The 6000-nt window shown below is 32.0% G+C and overlaps 1 long non-coding RNA gene across 1 annotated transcript; it reads right to left on the bottom strand.

Annotated features, from left to right (window-relative positions):
- Positions 1-3091: 3091 nt before the first annotated feature.
- On the bottom strand, positions 3092-3581 carry LOC135120921 (uncharacterized). Its single transcript, XR_010278789.1, has 3 exons — positions 3474-3581; positions 3193-3387; positions 3092-3143 (listed from the first exon to the last, which is right to left on the bottom strand). It is a non-coding gene; the product is annotated as an uncharacterized LOC135120921 (long non-coding RNA).
- Between the last annotated feature and the right edge of the window lie 2419 nt (positions 3582-6000).

Here is a 6000-nt window from a genome sequence, read left to right as displayed (position 1 = left end):
TTCCTTCTTTCTCTTAACGTACACTTGTTGCTATAAACTTATAAACAAAGCGCTATTCTCAAGTAACTTGAGTTTTGTTGTTCTCTAACTTCTTTCCGTTTCAACAATCTTTTCTTAACTATTTCCACGATTTTAGTATCCTCAATTTAGTTTATTTTTCTACGATCTGGTTTCTATATTCGTGGTAATTTGGCTTTACTGTCGTTCATTTGACCTTAAAGTTTTAATCATTCTAACATTTGTCACTCAGATTATTATCATAGAACATTATAACCGACTAGGTTTTACACACTCTCTTCTTTTCCCGCTATTTCAATAATTTTATCTCTCGTCTTTTTCGTTAATTTAACTATAAATCTTTGTTTATTTTACCTTTTTCTAAAACTATATGGTTACTGTTTTTCTAAGAAACTTGAGCTTGCGCGCTAATTTTTTAGATGTATACAAAATGTTTTGTAAGTAATTGTCAACATTAGTGCCTATTGCCCCTCCCCTCAACACCATTATTTTGCAAGCAACCAATAGAAAAAGTAACCTTACATTACTTGTTTTAAACATTTTCATAACAGAAAAATGATAAAAGCCAGCTTATTTCCGACCTAAACTTTCGTAAGAATTTATTACATTTGGAAACCAATAGATTGTATAAAAAGCTAGTATGTTTCCTACCACCTCTTTGGTTTAAGTGCTATAGTTTACAATTTAGTTAAACTACGCGTAGTTAAGATGCTTCGTTTTCCTTCGTTTTTCCCCTGTTCCCCTCTGATTTCTATTAAGACCCCATTTAACTTTTCTTGCATCTCTTAGAGGCTTTTAAGTGAGAATAACATTTTATCAAAATTCTTTTTGCTTTCTGTTTAATTAGTCTAGTATAGCCTCAAATATCAATGGATCTAATTAAAAGTTAAGGCAAGTTAATATAAGCCCCTATTCTTGTTTTACAATTATACAGCTTTTTATATTCAAACTTAACCGCGATATTTATTTATTTTTAAACAAGTATTTACATCTGTTTCCACGATAGCTTGTTTTCCAAGATAATTTGAAAAAGACTTCGTTGAAGAAATCTGCCTAGTGCGTCATGGCAGTAATGGTTTATAGCTTCTGAATCTAACCTGATCTTTTTATAACTCATGGCATAAATTTCTTTTTTGAACGCTATCGGCTGATGCTTTAAAAAATAATAGTTGCTTATATAATTTATTTATAAAATGAACGCAGGTTTTACTTGAATAAAATCTTTTAAGGACTTAAAAACCGAGTAATCGCTTTTCTTCCAGTTTTGATACAAACGTGCTATTGAGTCATATAAAAGTTAGTAGCTCATTCGTTAAATGAACAATGCATAAATTTTTACCTGGGACGTGGCTTTCTTGAATTGCGCTGCTGCCGATCCCCACGAAGCGTAAGTCTTGAACTTAACATTTACAAGGTTTTCAATTATAGTATCTTTCAAATAATTTTATTAACTGCCAAACTGTCCGTGTAGCAAATGGTTTAAGCCTTCAGTGTAACTTCTGAAGATGGCAATTCCATGAGGCTGAAAAGTAATTTTCTGAAACTGGATTTATAACCGTCTTCAAGTAATACGAATTACGTTAAAGTCGACTAGGATTGCGATTGGTATATCGAATGTTTTCAGAAGGCTAAGAACATAGTGCACATTATAAGAGGGATACCCCTGCCCTGCATTATATAAGTATGTTTGTAAAATATAACGTTATTTTATTTATTTTAAGAACTGAAATTAAGTTGTGCTAAAGCTTATTTATCAATGATTAAAACCTGTTAGTATAATTGCCGGGACCAGAAACGTGAACTTTACTTTTTCGTGACAATGTATAGTTTATAATGAAATTTAAGTTAGTTTTTGGGTAAACCTCCGGCACCTACAAACCCTAATCGAGGACAATAACTAGAATTCCGGTGCCGGAAAGTTTAGTGTATATACCGTTGTCTAAACATATAAATTATTGATTTTATATTTATATTTTACTTTAATAACACTTTTAACTTTGCTTAAGTAACTATAAGCTTTTTTCTTTCAAGTAGTACAGAAGAAATTAAACACCGAAAATATATTACTTTTGCAGTCCAAATCAAATTCTATTTACAACTTAACATTAACCTTCTTGGTAAGTAATTTATGAACAATATGATGTTAAAAGAAAATATTTGAAACTTTTTTCGTTAGTCGAGCATATGACTTTAGGCAGGAATCGTTAAAGATAAAAATATAATCGTTTTAGTTGTATTTGTAGTGAACGTTATAAATAGTTAATACAGTGGTTACTTAAAAGAGACGCAATATATAATAAAAGTTTTAAAGTTTTTCTAATTGTCAAGAAATAAATATAACGTTAGAAAAGACCTACAGGAAAGAAGATAGGAAAACACCGATTCCTTCTCGCATATGAGGATGATCCTCGCTCCATTATTTTTAATAATTATATTGTCCACCTCTCCGGGGAGAGATATATAAGAACTCTTGCAATCTGTAAAGTCTTCCTCTTCGCTTTGCTTACACAATAATTGAACTTAAGAAAACTGCAAATTTTCATATGTATATTTTGTTAATTATTAACCTTGAATAAACATAAGCCAGTTAAGAATCCTCGATGACTGGAAAATAGGTTTAATTCTGTTCTGGGGCATTGCAATATTCCTGTGATATCTTTGACACACATTTATACTTGAGTTTTGTATGTTTACTGTAATATAACCTTTAATTAAATTGTCAGAGGAACGCTGGGTCGAAAACTCGCTTCTGTAAGTGTAATATAGCTTGCGTATAGTGCTGCGCTTACCGCTTGATAAATTTCTGTGTATATAGTTCAAGAAGAGCCATACTTTTTATTATCAAAAAAATAAAACTCTTAGGTTAAATAATTTTACGTAGAAAAATTAATATGAATCACTACTTAGGGAATACTTGGTGCAACCCCTTAAAAACCTTATTTTTAAGTATTTTTGCAACTGTCCCTCAAGCTTATAAATTATTACTCGATATTCAAATAGCCAAACCAAAAATAACTTTAAAGAAACCTTTATAAAGTATATATCGACTTCCACCCCTTGAAAAAGTTCCCAACACAACTTATTACATAGGCTTTCGATTTTGATAATAGGAGATAACTGTTCACCTTTTAAACATTATAATGATATGTATTGATTTATATCAAAGGAAAATACCTTGCATAATACTAAATATAGTGGTCATTTATACCAGTTTTTCAAAGGCTTAAAGTCAATAAATAGAAACTGCTACACTATAGAGTTTGTTGGGCGAGAAACGTTGGGTCGAAATTATGTCACTATTTTTTTTAATCCTCTAAAGTAATCTCTTAGAACTGTACTTTTCCACGACATATTAGTGTAATATTTGGCCTGGAATGCGGATTATAGTATATTAATCTCTCTTTACCTTTTACAAAAAGGCTTAGGCATAAATTTTAACACAAAAAAAAATTCACCAGAGTTAGGTATAATGACTGTTTACAGGACTGAGAAACAGCGGAGAAATCTCCAGCTTTATTTTCGCCATACATTCTGTTGTTGAGGAAAACCGTGGACTAAAAGACAAATAACGCTGAGCTCCCTGGAGACCCAGCCAGGCTTTTGCGACTACAAATTCTACCCTATTTTATACGGCACATCGAGAACAGGATGCCCGCCTAATGGGTATATTTTGCTGGGACCATCCTTTAAGAATTTCATTTTTTATACGCCTCGAGTTTAAAAAAAAATTGTTTAAAATACAATTTGAAGTTCAGTGAGCAACAATCTAAAATTTTTAACACAAAAAAATAAGTCGTTTAAAATTTATTTTAGAATGACCCCTGTAGACATTTAAGTAGAGATATGATTTTGAGTAGTAATGTTATATCTTGCCCTCGGTATGCGTAGTTTATAAATTTACCCTATCACTTATTACCTGGAAGAAGGGAGAGTATAAATCAAGCGGTAAAGACCTGATTAAAGATCAGCCGTAGAGTGCCAGTGCCAAAAAAAAAAAAAATGAAGGATTTAGGTTCCTTGCTCTTTGCTCCGCTTTACTCTTCTATGAATCCCAGTTTATTGGTGTATTCCTCCTGATTGTAGCTGATTTCAATTGTAATGTTTTTAGTCTACAGGGCTAGAACGGAAAGGACGATGATCATTTTAATAATTTAGCTGTTTAGAAATAGTTGTTAGAGAAAGTTTAGAGTTAGCCAAAACGGGACACCTTTATGCTAGCTTAATGTGAGCAGCAAAGTAAACTTAGAACAAACTTAATAACCAGAAACAGTATTGGTGGACCGTTTACTAGAAGCAATGAAGGAATAATTCGGTTATTAAACGAGAAGACATAAATACATTGGGTGACGATAAGTCTTTCAACGCGAATGAAATTTTTTTGAAGTATGTGACGCTCTTAAACAGTATGATGTTAATATCTGAAGTAAAAGGTAAACTAAGGCTCCCGTAAAAGTAAAGGTAAAAAACTTAAAGTGCTTGCTTTTCTTTTAAGGTAGAGATAAAGTACATATGGCTTAGGAATGTTATATTTAAGGAAAGGTTGTAACGTTCTATGAAGATTAAAAGCGCTAATTTTAGAAACCAGCGTAATAAAAATTCAGATATTTATTAATAGTTATAAATAAAGCAAGCCAAGATTAAAGTATAAAAGATAAAACAAAGGCAGAAAAACGGAGAGTTAGAGCAGAATAGTTAAGGACTAAAAGTAAGAAGAAGCTTTATTATAAGAATAATACAAAACCTAAAATTCTCTCGGATGGGAAAATTACTACAAAGTCATCCTGTCCATTTGAATCTTAGTGCCTGAAAAATTGAGTACTAGGAAAAGAGAGGGTATGTAAAGGTGAGAGCTCAGAAAGATGTTGAAAATCGCCTAAATTGTGACCTAATTCGCCGAAAAGTTGGAAAAATTAGGAAAAGAAGGTATACGGTTATGACAGTTTTCAAAGATGGAAGAGCTGGTTATTATAATAATAGTAAAAAAAAATTTATGTTAGCAGAAAAAGAGGTAGTAGTGGTAACAGTATAGTAAAGTTAGTAGTGATGTTCGAACTAGTTAAAAATTCAATAAGAACATAAATACGTGTAACTATAAAGGTGTAGAGAAAGTAGTTAGGACTTAAGTAAAGGTGTCGTGTATAATGAAACTATATCGATTCTTTGCGTTATAGTGGTTGTGTCAATAAAGATTCAATGAGGAAATTAGGTAGGAAGCTTTGTAAAACGGGAGGCGCGATTATTTGATGTGTTTGGGTGGGACACTGTAATTCCAACGATATTTTCTTGATTAAATTGTTACCAAACCAGGGAAACCTCATGATTCGAATTGTATGTGCTCCACTAACTGTTGCTACGTTGACTTTAGGGGGATAGCTATAATAGAACACCACTCTCGTAGTGCCTATTGCAAGAAGGGGTAGTAGGTTTATTGAATAGTTTTAAGACTGCATTAGAAAACAAGTAGGGGCTAGGATTATACTGCCTAATTATTAGTTCGTATTTGTATAAAAATAATACTCAACCAAATATGGTAATGTGCAGGCGACTAAGACTACTCACAAGACACCTCTTGGCTAAAAGGGAGGTCTTTAAAGCAAAAGTAATTTACAAAGTTCAAAAGGCTGACTGGCATATGTCTATAGTTAGCAGAAACAAAATTTCTTATAAAGTGGAAAGTAGCTAATTGAACCCAATTTTAAGGATTAAATTGACTTATTAACCACAGTATTGTTAAAATTTTTGATAAACTATCCTGACAAAAAAATTTGAAGGGAGTGGATGATAGAAAATCTTCCTGGCTCAACCTCAAAAATCATTAAAGAAAACATCTACAATGGGAGGATATAAAAAGCTTACATTTTTATAGTTGAGGGCGTCCTGCTTCTCTCTATTAATGAGCTCGGTTTTGGTTCTGACCCTTTTGTCCTTAGTTTTTTTCTTGGACTTGTTCTTATACTGCTATTCTGCTTATAGAATAAATAA

Source organism: Zophobas morio, unplaced genomic scaffold (genome assembly GCF_036711695.1).
Source record: "Zophobas morio isolate AGI-343-1 ecotype UQ-CSIRO unplaced genomic scaffold, CSIRO_AGI_Zmor_V1 ptg000451l, whole genome shotgun sequence".
In the NCBI taxonomy this organism is placed as follows: Eukaryota; Metazoa; Arthropoda; class Insecta; order Coleoptera; family Tenebrionidae; genus Zophobas; species Zophobas morio.
Note: the sequence above shows the minus strand (reverse complement) of the source record. Positions and strands in the feature narration are given on the sequence as shown.